The 13,980-nt window shown below is 54.3% G+C and overlaps 1 protein-coding gene across 2 annotated transcripts in view; it reads left to right on the plus strand.

Moving 5' to 3' along the window:
* Nucleotides 1-13,980, plus strand: part of LOC119458198 (uncharacterized) — a 101,282-nt gene that overhangs the window by 25,049 nt on the left and 62,253 nt on the right. The window lies entirely within an intron of this gene.

Consider the following 13,980-nt stretch of genomic DNA (forward strand, 5'->3'; position numbering starts at 1 on the left):
CCGCCGTTTTCCTCCACTTGCGCAGAGACGGGTTTTTTGCGGTCACACCTACAACTGCACCGACACTTGTAAGGCAATACAAGCTTCGCTTGAAAAGGCTTCGGTTCAGTAGGTGTGAGGCCGGAGATGAGTGTAAAAGCTTGGCGCTGGCTTTTGATGCCAGTGCAGTATGCCCTCGCGGAAGAGATGACGCTCGCCTTTGGACCGCGCAGTGGATAACCTCAGCAGGTGCCTTCGGATCGATTCACCAAGGAAGGACGCAAATGCAGAGGCAGGAAACGAAGGACCCAGGAAAGCGGATTGCGTGTCCTTTTTGTTTCTTATGTGTTTAGGTCCATCCCAAATAGTTGTAGTCATTATAAGGACACTATAATGTTAACGCACATAGAAAACCAAACGTAGCTGATGAAAAATCGACACCGCACATGCAAGTTCAGCGTAGGTGCGAGCGTTGTGCTGCCGATAACACGGCGGTCACGCATTTCCGAGATGAGACTTTCTTTTTTTTTCGATACGGTCGTTCGGAGTACGGTGCGCACCGCTTGCATAAATGTTTAACGTTGCCGCCGTCACAACGATATTAGCAATGTATTTTCTCAAAATTGACCATACAGTAAAAAAATATTCTGAACTTCCAACATTAATTTTAAATGCGTCAGAATTTCTATGCCAACCCAACAAGAAGAACCCGTCGTGCGTCACGTACGGTGACGACCGCGCAGACGATCGTTTTCAAGATAGGGCTCGCAGCAGTGAGCGAATTGACCTTCTTGCTACCCCTCTCTTCAACGCGAACTAAGCGGCGAGAACACAGCGCACACGAAGCTATCTGCACTCGGCGCACTCTGTCCCCATCGCAGATCGCTTTCAAGATGGGGCCCGTGCGGCCGCGCCATACGCAGCTGCAGCACTGCTGATCATGGTTGATAATCGTTCGCATCGACAGGAGGCAGCGTCATCGACCACGTATATACGTACGAGGTCTACCAAACGGGACACTTTGATCACGGCACGTACTAAACAGCACGCATGGGCCAGTGCTCATTTTCCACGAAGCAGTGGCCTCATCCAAACGCACCATCATATAACAAGAGTAAGCATTGCTACTACTCGCCTCTTCGTCGTCTCATGCTGGTTTCATTTAACATTTCGGTGCTGCAACCGCGCTTCGCCATTTGACGATTCCTTCGCGGTGTTTCCCGCAATTATACCAAACACAGCAGCATATGACGACGAAACAACAGGTGATTAGTAGAAAATGCTAACGGGTCAGTATAAGTTTGAGTGAGTCTGAGTGAGTCGAGTCATGAGTGAGGTTGCCGACCTATGCCATACCCACTCCCCATTTACTTCGCGCTCAGCGCTTTCGTTCGCAAGGTTGCGATGGAAAGAAATTCAAGTGGGGATTAGGAATCGAACCAGATGGCCGGTGTGATCAGTTTCCCTATGACTGTTTTTCCGGTGACGATTGGGATTGTAACGAGTGGGCTCGTTTCCGCACCAACTAGCCTAACAGGAGATATCATTTGGTTTTGCTAAGCATCCAGAACCACGTACAGCTCCAATGGACAAAAATTACTTGCGTAGAAACAAATAATAAGGCAAATATTAAATACAAGAACAAAAGCCACGAGCGGGTGTCAGGAGTCAGAATATTTGAGAGCTGCGACCTACGGAGCTGACCGTGGTGATGACCCCCAATGGCTTTAACGTTAAATTGGCTTCTTATAACACAGAAAGTATATCTGCTTTGGTTTGTCAACCTTATCACTATATGTGCGCGATCAAATGATAAGGCGATGTGTCACGGGATGAACGAGGACCATAGAATTCACTATTTCTAATTTAATGCCCAATTTCTATCCATACATCTGCAAAGAAGGATGCCAGAACACCCCTATTATTTCCCACATAATGATACTTTTAGGCTGCGAAGAATCGCACAATACTAAAAAAAACATAATACTAACAAGGGTGAAAAGATATGTCCTTACAATTATCTGCGAGTATGTTCGGAAAACTGAACAGTTGCCGTGCCTTCCTTCGTAAATTAGGCTAAAATATATTTTAAAATACTTACCTTCAGTGCATTTGGAAGATCTGGGCGCTGCTCCTTCCCCTTGGCTGTGAAAATGCTCCGTAAGACATGGGAAAAAAACATCTAATGCACATAGGCGGTTTTTGCGGCATTGGCAGATCTCGCGCGATCTGCTTTCAACCACGGGCTCCGCTGGCGCCGTATGATGATGATGATCACGATGATTTAATGGCATCCCCTTTGAAACCGGGTGGTCACAAATAGTCACCTAGCATGCTTGATTCATTCAAGTATGCTATATATGTTTTTTGTCTAGCATTTTTATATACATCTCCTTAATCATTTTTTTTCGGTCGTATCAATCAGTATAGTTAGTCGTGTCAATAGTTAGTCGAGCGCCGAAGCCCTCGACTAACAGCGCCCTCTCGGGGTAGCCGGGCGCGCGCGCAGCATTACACTTTTTTTTGCTGAGGAGCGCGGCAAATGAGACAGCCGGAGCAACACCGGCCGGCGCGCGCAAATCTCGGAGGGTATGAGTGGCCCTATTCAACGCGAGATCGAACTACCGGTGGCAGCACCGTCGCCGCGTAAGTATGAATAGGCGGCCGACGGCGCGCATTGAAATGTGCACTGATAATGAAAAGTGCTTACTTGCCGTGAGCTGATCTTATATTGTCCTCCAATGCCGAATCTTGCACGAAATGCGCAGGGCGTTTGTGTTTACTTCAAAGAAGCGCTGTCATTGAACGGAGGACTGGCACTCAAGCAAACAGCCTCCGTTTCGGCACTGTCCTCTGGTCTTTTGTGTAAGTTTCGCTTACGTTCCGCCTCCTCAATATTGTTGCACAAGTTACTGCATTCTCTGGGAATATGCTGGTTTTAAAAAAGTCGCTGTTTCGGCATAAAGGCGAAGCATCGATTGCGATAGCAAATTAGTAGATAGCCATACGAAGTAAGGACAGTAGCTTTATCGACCGTATAAGTTGGAAATATTCGCTTACTAACTAAATAAACAAGCACGTTGTAACGCGCTCACGGGTAAACATGAACACATCTCGCTCGATGACCGCGGAAACTCGCCAAAAAGCTGGAGTGAGAAAGCGCGCCAGCGGCTGCGAGCAGATTGACATTCGTGCTGGCTCTCGCTTCAACGCGAACTAAACGTCGAAAGCGCAGCGCCCGGCGATCTGCGCAGCGCCCATCGCAGATCGCTTTCAAGATAGCTCCGTGAACAGCAGCCGCGGGAGCTCGTGCAGATCGTGGAGTATTCAACACATGGTGACAAGCCACTAAAACGCGGCACGGCATTCACGTATAGCTGCTACGCCTTCCTTTGTTTAAAACAGGCTAAAATGCTTCTGTGTGGTGTACTCGAACACGAAACGAAGATAAAATTGATATGATTGTAGCGAGCGGCGGGTGCGGCAATCCCACATTGCGCGCTCTGCCAACACCACCTAGATAGCACAAGGCCTACGCACTCCGTTCTATGACGTCGTGCTACGTGGCCCGAACTTTTCATTGCCAAGGCTGGCGTGACGAAAGCGGTGACGTCAAAAATCACTGTTGCTTACGCGGGAGCATCCCCATTAGATTCCATGGCAGTTGGGCCAGATAGCATGACGTCACAGAACAGAATCCGTAGGCCTTGTGCTATCTAGGTGGTGTTGGATCTGCACAGGCAGTCAATGGCCTTACAACAGTGCAAAGAGGACAGCGCAAGGCTTAAATGCTTTTGTACACTCTCAAAAAGTACAGTCTAGCATTTACGATTGTGCTACAACCACGGAAGAAACGGGTTTTAAAGTTATTCACGAAGTACACGCACAATGTAACCACCTAGTGCCTAGGAGACGATGCGCGGCGCAATCTACACTATTTGTGGTTTAGCCAGCGCCCGCTTGTTGGAGACGCTGCTCGATCTCGCGGCCAATAAAAAGTTGTCATGTTCATGCTAATGATGAATACGACTGAGAATCCATTCTCCAGTCTGCTGCAGCTCGCACATATTTGGTCATCTTTATCACCTTGGTTAAGGTTCAAGTTAAAGAGGTAAACAAGACAAACATGTTTTGTCAACCAGGTGAGACCACAGTTAACATCCATACTTTTCTAACGCTGACCTCGTTCTTGTGACACCTCCATCACAATGCAGTAACTGCTTATCAAAAATAGAAAATCGGTCTTCTTAGATGAAAGGAAATAGGCAGCCGAAAGGGTTATAGATTTCCACTAAGTCATGGCAGCCAACTATTAGGTGATAAAATAAACAAAGAAGCACAATTGAAAATGCAAACATCTTAAAAAGTGCGTTCGTTTCGTCCTCCTGTACTTTCACGAATATTGTATGCTACTAGTGTGGTCCCCCGTCGCTGTGGCGAGCAAGAGTGAGTTTGACAGCTTAGGGAGACTCGGCGTGTGACGCCCACGAGGAACTACAGCGGTGTAAACAAGTGCTCAGTCGTGCGTACACTCCCAGATCGCACATAAACATTCGCGCGATTTCCTACATCCTTGACCGCAAAAAACGGCCACCATGCAGAAAACGCAACTGAGATAATTGCGGTTGGGCTATATATACGCTAGACGGCGCATACAACATCATAAAGAATGAAGTAACATTACGTATAGACACGCACACATCCTTCTATTACAGAAAGGCCAATGGCCGCTCGCACGCAGGAGCATTTTACGGCAAACTTAAACAGCGCGAAAAGACCGCAACAACAAGAAGCACGTGCACACAGGACCAGCGCTGTGTATGTGTTCCCTGTTTTTGCTGTGTTTTTGCGCTGTTTAAACTTGACGTATGCCGCACCAACTTGCCCAAATAGAAGTACGCCTAGGCATACTACGCTTCGCTTTGAGTGTTTCCTTTCTTCTTCTTCTTTTCTTTTTTTTTTTAATCAACGAGTGAACGGCTCTGCGCAAAAAAGTATTTGGTCACTTTGCAACTTGCTGTGCAGCCCCAAGTTCTGCTCACCCGATGAACCCTCTGGCTGTTCACTACATAGCTGTTCTCTTTTAGAGCGATGCCTTCTTTACCTCTCCTCCCCCCCCCCTCCCCTGCCAACACACTTTTTTGGGTGCTCGCTGTTGGCTGACTTGCACAATGGGCCAGTACCCAATATAGTCCGAACCAGCACCGAATATACTGCAAACCGAGGTGGAGCGGCGCGGTAGGACATACACGTAAGTGTCGAACTAAGCTCCTACATCAGGACGACGTCATCGTCAACCCGTCGTCGTTTCATCGTCTTCATGCGTCATTGTGATCATTCCTTTGTTTTCATGTCACCGTCATCTTTCCGTCACCTTCCCATTGTCATCGCCACTGCATCGTCCTATCATCATCTTTCCGACCTCTTCGAGCCATCATCGTGCTCCCGCGGTCGTCATTCCGTCGTCATCATTTCATCCACGCCACTGCGTCAACGTCACAAACTCTACGTCAAGCCCTCGTGGTCATTTCATCGTCGTCACGCTGCCGTAGTGATTTCAGTGTCATGATCACATTGTCCTGATATCCACTGTTGTCATCCCATTATCGTCATTGCGTAGATCGTCATTCCTTTTTCGGCATGACATCGTCGTCACGTCGTCGTCACTCATATGTGATTGTTATATCGTCGTCACGCTGTCGTATCGATTCCAGTGTCGTTTTGCCATTGTCGTCATTCCATCGCCTTGATTGCGTCATCGTCATACTGTTGCGGTCGATCCATCAGTGTAATTGTGTCGTCATCATACAGTCGGCGTCATTCCGTCGTCGTCATACAGTCGTCGTCATTCCATCGTTGTCGCTTATTGGCCGTCTTCTCTATGCTTGCAAAGAGTCACTAACAAAAACAGCGTTCTTCGCAAACACCAATGAAAGCTTAGCTTTCTTCTTTTATTGCGATAGCAATTATATGGACACTCAAAAGCAGATTTCTGCCGTCGGCGTCGCCGTCGCCGTCGCCGTGAGGTTCCGTATGACGTCAATGGAGATGAAATCGTGGCCGCACGCCGCCGAACGCTGTATGTGCGGGTGAAAGGGCGCGAGGGACGCGCTCTTTCACGGGGAGTGAACGCACGGCGGAGAACAAACGCGCGTTCTGCGCAGTGCTTCCTTAAGGGCTGCAGAAGTAGACGTCTCTTTCCTCCTTTACAATCACCATATATGTAGAGCAAACGCGCCTTCTTCGGATGCGCGAGAGGCCGTGGGGGAGGGGGGAAGGGGGAGGGAAGGGAGGCGACGTTTAGCTGCGGCACCAAGTGCCTATTTATATCGGCTTACTTCTGCAGCCCTTAAGCGAGCACGGCGCAGAACGGAGAGGAGTGGACTTCGCCGAGCCCGTTCGCCTGACCGTCGTCCTCGCTGCCTGCTCGCCCGGTCAACGACGTCGTCTCCGCAGATTTCCTCTTCGCCTTTTGCTATCCACGAGCTGGACTTGGTTCTTGCCATTTCTGCGCTTGTCTGACGCAGCCGTTTTCGCGGCTGGGATGGCAGGGGCGACCCCAGCGTCACCGGCGCAGCCGACCGACCACCCACGGCGTTCCCTCGTACGCGGCTCGTCGCGCAAACGCGCGGTGAGCGTCGCCTGCCCACGATCTCTGTGGCAGCTCATCACCAGCGCTGAGGCAGTGCGGTTGCAACACGAGCAGACGCAACGCCTGTGCCGGTCCATCAGCGGACGGCCGACATCTACTGCCTCCTCAACGACCACCTCCGAAACGGAGATGTTCGCGACGCCGCCTCTTTTGACGAACGACCCGGCCGAGCAGCTGCACGAGATCGCCGGGAACCTGCCTACTTCGGAATCCTCCTGCTCCGCTACCACCGCTGCTGCCTCCCTGGCCACTGCGGTGGCTCGGCAGACACTATCGGCCGGCACACTCGATACAGCCGTTGCGCCTTCGACAACCCCCACGAGCTCTTCGGATGTACTGCTTGAAGGGGTTTTCGTCGCTGTTACTGGGTTGCTGGGTGCGTCTCTCGTCGAACCGCAGTACGTCCCACTGCCGATAGACGCAAACCTCGAAGATATGGACACCACTATTACACGTAAGCGTTCGCGTCCCAGCGAGCTCGGTAGTGATGATGAGGGTGCCTCGCGCAAGGTGCAAGCAGTCGGGACTGCGCCACACAATTCATCGACGACTAAATTGCCGCCACATGTCACAGGTGAAGACGATCGCCACCTCACCCTGGCTAGTGGCATTACCACCGAAGGAGAGTTTCAGCAGGTTCTGTCAAAGGCGCAGAAACGCCGCCCGCGTTCTGCGTTACCACCGGGCCTAGCCGGGAACATCCCTTCTCCCGGGACCGAGCCTGCCGTCGCTCCTGCCGCACGACCTACGGCTCCCTGTAGTTCACCTGCGCCTATTGCACCTCCTGACGTGGATCTCGTTGCTACTGCCGGGGTTCCCAGAACTTCTGTGCCCACCTCGCCACTGACGTCCCGCACAGTGCTGTTTCGTCCGGCACACAACGGCGCCGCCTTTCCCCGTACCTCCCGCCTCGCCATCGCGCAGGCGCTCTCCGCGCTGCCTGGAGTAAAGGAGGCTCGCGTGAACACGAAGAAGAACATTGTGGCTGCGGACGCGGCATCACCGGAATGGACGGAGCACCTGCTGGCCACGTCAGAGATCGCCGGGATGCCCGTGACCGCGCGCCTTCCAACCGACCGCACCCAGAGCAGTGGCGTGGTGCAAGGCGTACATGGCAACTACGCCGATGAGGACCTGCTGGCTGCCGTATCGTCGAAGGTACGGGTGGTCGCGGCTAAGCGACAGGGCACCACCCTGGTGCTGCGTTTTGCTGCCCCTTACCCCCCCGCAAGGATCTACCTCTTCAGCATGCCCTTCGAGGTGCGACCCTCCCGGCCTCGCCCTCTGCAGTGCCTACGTTGCGGGTGCTACGGGCACGCCACAGCAACCTGCCAGAGACCGGTACGGTGCCTGCGGTGCGGTGGCCCACACCAGACGGAATCGTGCTGTTCGAGTAGGGTCAGATGCCTGCATTGTGGGGGACCACATCCAGCTGACTCGCCTAACTGCCAGCTATGGCAGAGAGAACGGCGCCTGGCCACGATAAAGGCGTCAGCTCCCACACACCTGTCGCATCGCGAGGCCCAGGCGGTCCTACGGGCTACCCCCACCAGCTCAGTAGCAGCTGCTTCTGGACCGCCACGTGTTACACCGACAGGAGGCAAAACCTACGCTGCAGCACTCGGTGCTCCTGACAAGGAGGCCACGACCTCTATCAACCACCCCCAACCCCGCTTGCAGCAGCATGTACAACAGGCAGGCGCAAAGAAGCGGGGCAGCATCAAGCTAGGGCCGTCCCCGAAGGAGGCTCCTCAGTCAACCAGCGATGAGGAGAACAAGAACCTGCGACTCCTCCTCAGGGCGATCGCCGACCTGCTGCCTCCAGAGAACCAACAGCTGCGTTCTATCTGCCTCAAGGCAGGTGGCGCGCCCTCACCCAGTAGTCAACATGGCTAGTCCCCTCCCGCCTGCAGCAGGACATTGCCGCCGCCGCCCGAGCGTGCTCCAGTGGAACGCAAACTCGTTGCGGCGGCGGCAGGCAGACCTCTCCATGCATCTATTGCGGAACGAGTACGATGTGCTTGCTCTGCAGGAGGTCTACGCTGCTGCAGCCAACCTGCGCCTTCCTGGATACGTGGGCTACAGCAGCCTCACTTCTTGCAATCGAGAGTCCTGCCAGTCTGCCCCTTGCCTTGATGAGGGCCACCAGCAGGGATCACCACGCTGTGCGATCTACGTGCGGCGAGAACTGTCACAGGCGGAAGTCCACGTGGCAGACCTGGTGAGCGGTGCTGTTGAATGCTGTGCTGTTCGGGTACGACTGGGTGACTCCGACACTACCGTGGCCAGCATCTATGTCCGGCCAAGCCGGCCATGGAACCCAGCCAGCCTCCTGACATTGGCCCAACGCCTCGGGAAAGACTTCCTCCTCTGCGGGGATGTCAATGCCCACCACACCGCCTGGGGAAGCCGCCGTTGCTGCCCACGAGGCCAAGGACTGTGGGACGTCGTGAACCAACTAGGCCTGTCAATTCTCAACACCGGAGCACCCACATTCATCCGACGCGCGGCGCAGGTGGTCCTATCCGCCATCGATGTCAGCCTGGCAACGGAGGGCTGTAACTACACGTGGGCACCACTTCCGGACAGCTGGGGGTCGGACCATTTTCCTCTCCTGCTCAACCCGTTCAGAGGCAAGACCGCTAGGAGTAGGGAGTGCCTCACTGTCGACTGGAGGGCCTTTCGCAAGCACTGCCAGAAAGATGCTGACTCCGGGACCTTTCTCCAGCTGGTAGCAGACAGTGCAAAAGCGGCCACCATCCGTTCCACGGCTCAGGTGGGCCAGCCAGTCCCGGACATCCAGCACCTAAAACTGCGAGCCGCGAGGCGCCGCGCAGAGCGCATAGCACTGCGCACCTCTCGACCGGAACACTGGACAGCGTTCCGCCGTGTAGACGCCGTCTGCAGGCGTCATGCTCGGCGACGCCGAAATCAGAGCTGGCAGGGCGTTTGCTGTTCCATCAACCGCTCTCCCAACGGACCACAAGCCTGGCGCCTCCTGACGTCACTCCTGTTGGCGCCCCGTGCACATCGCCAGGTACGGTCCGTAGCGGTCCACATGGGCATCAGCGCCGGTAACCTCGCCGAGCTTCTCGCGGACCAGTTCGCGGCCAGACCCCCAGCCCTGCAGGCACCACCTCCAGAGGCAGCCGCCCTGTCAATCCCATCCTCCTGCCATCATGCGGACTGGGTGGCTGCACAAATACAGGCACTGTGCAGCGAACCAATCCGCGTGTACGAGCTGAAGGCGGCACTCGATCAGACCAGGCGACGCAGTGCTCCGGGAGCTGACAGAATCACATTCCAAATGCTGCGCAACTTGGCTGATGCCGAGAAGGAGCGGCTCCTCGAGTGTTTCAACGCCATCTGGGACACTGGTGTCCTCCCGGAGAGCTGGCTGGTTGCAGTGGTAACACCAATCTTGAAATCCCGGAAGCCTGCCATAGCCCTATCCTCATATAGGCCGGTGTCCCTCACTTCAGCCGCCTGCAAGGCGATGGAAAGGGTGGCACTGGCACGCCTAGAGTGGATTGCTGCCCAACTCCAGTACTTCCCGGAGCAGCAGTCAGGCTTCAGGTGTCAACGCTGCACGGCAGACTCTATCTCCGATGTGGTGGCCACCCTGGAGGATGCCAAAGCCACGGGGGACGTGGCAATGTTGGTGCTTCTGGACGTCAACAGTGCCTTTGACGGACTTCCACACGCGGTCATTGAGGCCTGCCTAGACCGCCTCGGCCTGAGCGGCTGCCTCAGACGCTTCATTTCCGCATTCCTGACCGGCAGAACCTTCCGGGTGCGCGTTGGACAGGAACTCAGCGAGCCCAGGGATATCACGACTGGCGTCCCACAGGGATCGGTGCTCAGCCCTTTCCTGTTCAACATGGCTCTCGCGGGCCTACCCGCATCTCTCCCGGCGGACCCACGGTTCCCTGTTCGCTGCTCCATTTATGCCGACGACGTGGCACTCTGGACCCGGGGGCCGAGGAAGTTCATGCCATCCATTCGGTGCTCGCTACAACGGGCACTAGATGCGGTGACCGCATTCCTTGGTAGCATAGGCCTCACCGTCTCCACAGCCAAGACCGAGGCCATGCTGATTCATCCATTGGCCTCAGCTCGACGCTACACAAAGCAGCTGAAGATTGCTGGCCGTGCCCTACCTTGGCAGCAAATGGTCACTTACCTGGGGCTCGCCATTGACCACCGGCTCACGTGGATTCCTGCAGCCAAAGCCGCCACTACCAAGGTGCGCCGCGTGCAGGGAGCTGTCAGCAAGCTGCAGCAACATGGCCGTGGCTGCAACACAAAGTGGGCGCTGCGGCTGAACCAGGCCGCAGCAACGTCCGTGCTCTTGTATGCCCTTCCATTGGTCAACCTCACTCGGGCCAGGAGAGAGCAGCTGGAGGGTCTGCACAGAGGTGCTATTAGGAGTATCCTAGGGCTCCCAAAGTATTCACCGGTCGCTGCAACGCTAGCAGAGGCTGGTGAATGGCCACTCTCGCTGAGGATGCTTGAACGCGCCCTGGGGCACATTGACCGCCTTCATCGTGCTCCGGATGGCGGAGACCTGCTGGCTAGACTCCACAGCCAGCCGTCCTCACGGATGGGAGGTCTGTGCCAGCTGTACGAGCAGATGATCACGGACCCTCCTGTGACAATCGTGCTGCCTCCACCACACCATCGACCAGCGGACGTCCACCTCTCGCCCCGTGGAGCGCATAAACGACAGACACCAGCTGCAGCACTGCAACAGGCTGCTGCCTGCAAACTCCACGAGGATCTGGAAGGAAGTCTGCTGGTCTACACAGATGGATCAGTCCTGGCGAACGGATCGGCCGCTGCAGCCTGCACCATCCCGGCTAGGGTGGTCCACAGACAATGTCGGATCCCCTTTGCCGCGAGCTCCACCGCGGCAGAACTAGCGGGGCTCCACCTAGCCGCCGATGTCCTGGCTGAGGACCCTCCTGGGCAACCGGTGACAGTGCTCTGCGACTCGAAGCCAGCGCTCCAGAGTCTAATCAACCACCGCCGATCAGGGCTTACGGGGGCCCTGCTCAGCTCGAAGTTCTCGGCATTGGCTGCCGCGGGGGTCACCATCTCATTTCATTGGCTGCCTTCCCATGTTGGAATAGCCGGTAATGAGGCAGCGGATACCCTCGCCAAAACCGCCCACCATCCTGAAGTGCCGCTCACACAAGCAGTCGCTTCCTCAGATTTTTCAAGGCAGCGCCTGAAAAAACTGCTCACAATCATCCACCCGGATGCCAGAGTGGCAAATGGCAACGGTCCCAGGCCACTTCCAGAGTGTGGCCTTACCAGGAGGGAACGCGCAACGTTGCTTCGACTGCGCACGGGCTGTGTCTGGACGGCGGCGCGGCTGCACGCCAAGGGACGCTCCACATCACCGGCCTGCGAACGTTGTGGCGACCCCGAGACCCTCGAGCACCTTCTCTGTGCATGCCCAGCGCTGGCACAGGACCGCTCAAGGGTCATCACTGCCTACAGACAACAGGGTCTACCTGCTGCGACAACCAGCGACCTCCTGTTCCCGTCGCCTCCCCACCTCCGAGCTCTCCACAGCCTTTTGGAGTTTGTGGAACTGAACGGAATCTCCGCCCATCGCTAAGCGCTCGTCCCTAGCAGGCCATCGCCTCCATCACCAGCCTCCTCCATGATCGGATGAGACTCTTGCAGCTTCTTCTTCTCTTCCTTTCAACATCTTTATCTCCTTTTTCCCCTTCCCCTGACGCTGCGCCGTGCTCCCTATTGGGCAGCAGAAATAAGCGTCACTTTCTTCTTCAATAAAATCACTACTACTACTACTGCCTATTTATATCAGAGGCTCCGGCAACAGTCACCAACGCCGCACGCATTTTGAGCGAACGCGGGCAAAACGCCGACGGCGTCGACAACAGTTCTGCGTGTTGCCGGTGCTGCTGCATGTCCAAGTTTATACAGCTGATAAAGCTAATATCATTACTCCGTATAGCTCTCTACAAATTTGCTATCGCAATTGATGCTTCACCTTTCAGGTGAAACTGCGACAACTTTTTACCTGTGGACAGATGTGCCCGGGCCTAGAATGTTTTACGTAAGCCGGCTCAAGTCGCACGAACTAATGGAGCTTACACGAACGCTCAAGTTCAAGCAAAAATCACGTGGACACACACGTATACGGTACGTCACCGTTTCCTGAATGATCGAAGCAACTCTGCGGTACGATGATCCACAGTCTCCCTTTTCCTGGAAACGATCACTAACAGCGTCATTGAACTCTACTTGCGAAGCGCGTACGTTGAATCCTTTAATACCTGCATCACAGTACCGAAGGAAGCTTAACAAACAGAAGAACTTGAAATTCGGCTACTTGACTGCTTCACAAAGCGTGCCGGCGCTGTACGCGTAAGGAGCACCGGCCGACGACTCCTCCGGCACTATTGTACGACTTTCAAGAGACGTCGCTATCTAAGGTACCCGATCAAAATGGCGCGAAAGATTGTGATATGTGCCACGGGTCGCATTATACATCAGGTCACTTTAATCAATCCTTTCACTTTTGTGTGAACTAATGTCGAGCGCAATGCACCTCAAGGGAGCAACTGACATCCAGTTAGGCTGTAATCCACGAAATGACCGCACTACATAGAAACAACTCTGATGCATAGCTATGACATTAATTCATTTGGTCGCATCCGTTTCCGTAGCCTTATCCGATCAACGGGCAATGAAAGTGACCTTACTGAGAGCGACTGATCGACTGAAGAGCCAGCGTGTGAAAATTCCGAGTTGCAACGACTCTGTTCGCTCTTACCCAAATGGTTCATTCACAACTGCAGCTTACAACGTGCTGCGTGCAACTAAACCGAGTGACGGCGCACACACACGTACTATACAGCGGTCACTCGCCTCATGATTTCGACAACCGCGTATTCTGAGCTGGCCAAAAGGTACTGTCCAACACGAAACGCCATACCGGACAAACAGGGGCGGTAAGGAGATTTTTTTTTTCTTTTACCCTTATCTTTACCCTGTCATCAATCTCCACGGTGACGTCACGCGCCTTATCTTGTCATCTTGGCGCGTCCTGTCTCGCTTTTCTCTCCGCTCGATGTTGCCCCATACCGACCGGTGATCACTCGAGCGTAATATCCATTATAATAACAGCGAATGATTGCGTGCGCTCCGGCAAATGCGACTGCTGCGGTCGCTGCGGCGCAGCGCAGTGGTTGGTGCTTCGCTCCTTCTTTTTCTCCTCCTCCCATCCTTCTATTTTGTTTTTACGTTCACTCACGTCATTCGCTCTATTCGGGACTGGCGACGGGTGAAAACACTGCTCTATTAGGCCATAC

The sequence above is a fragment of the Dermacentor silvarum genome, chromosome 7 (assembly GCF_013339745.2).
Source record: "Dermacentor silvarum isolate Dsil-2018 chromosome 7, BIME_Dsil_1.4, whole genome shotgun sequence".
Taxonomy (NCBI): Eukaryota; Metazoa; Arthropoda; class Arachnida; order Ixodida; family Ixodidae; genus Dermacentor; species Dermacentor silvarum.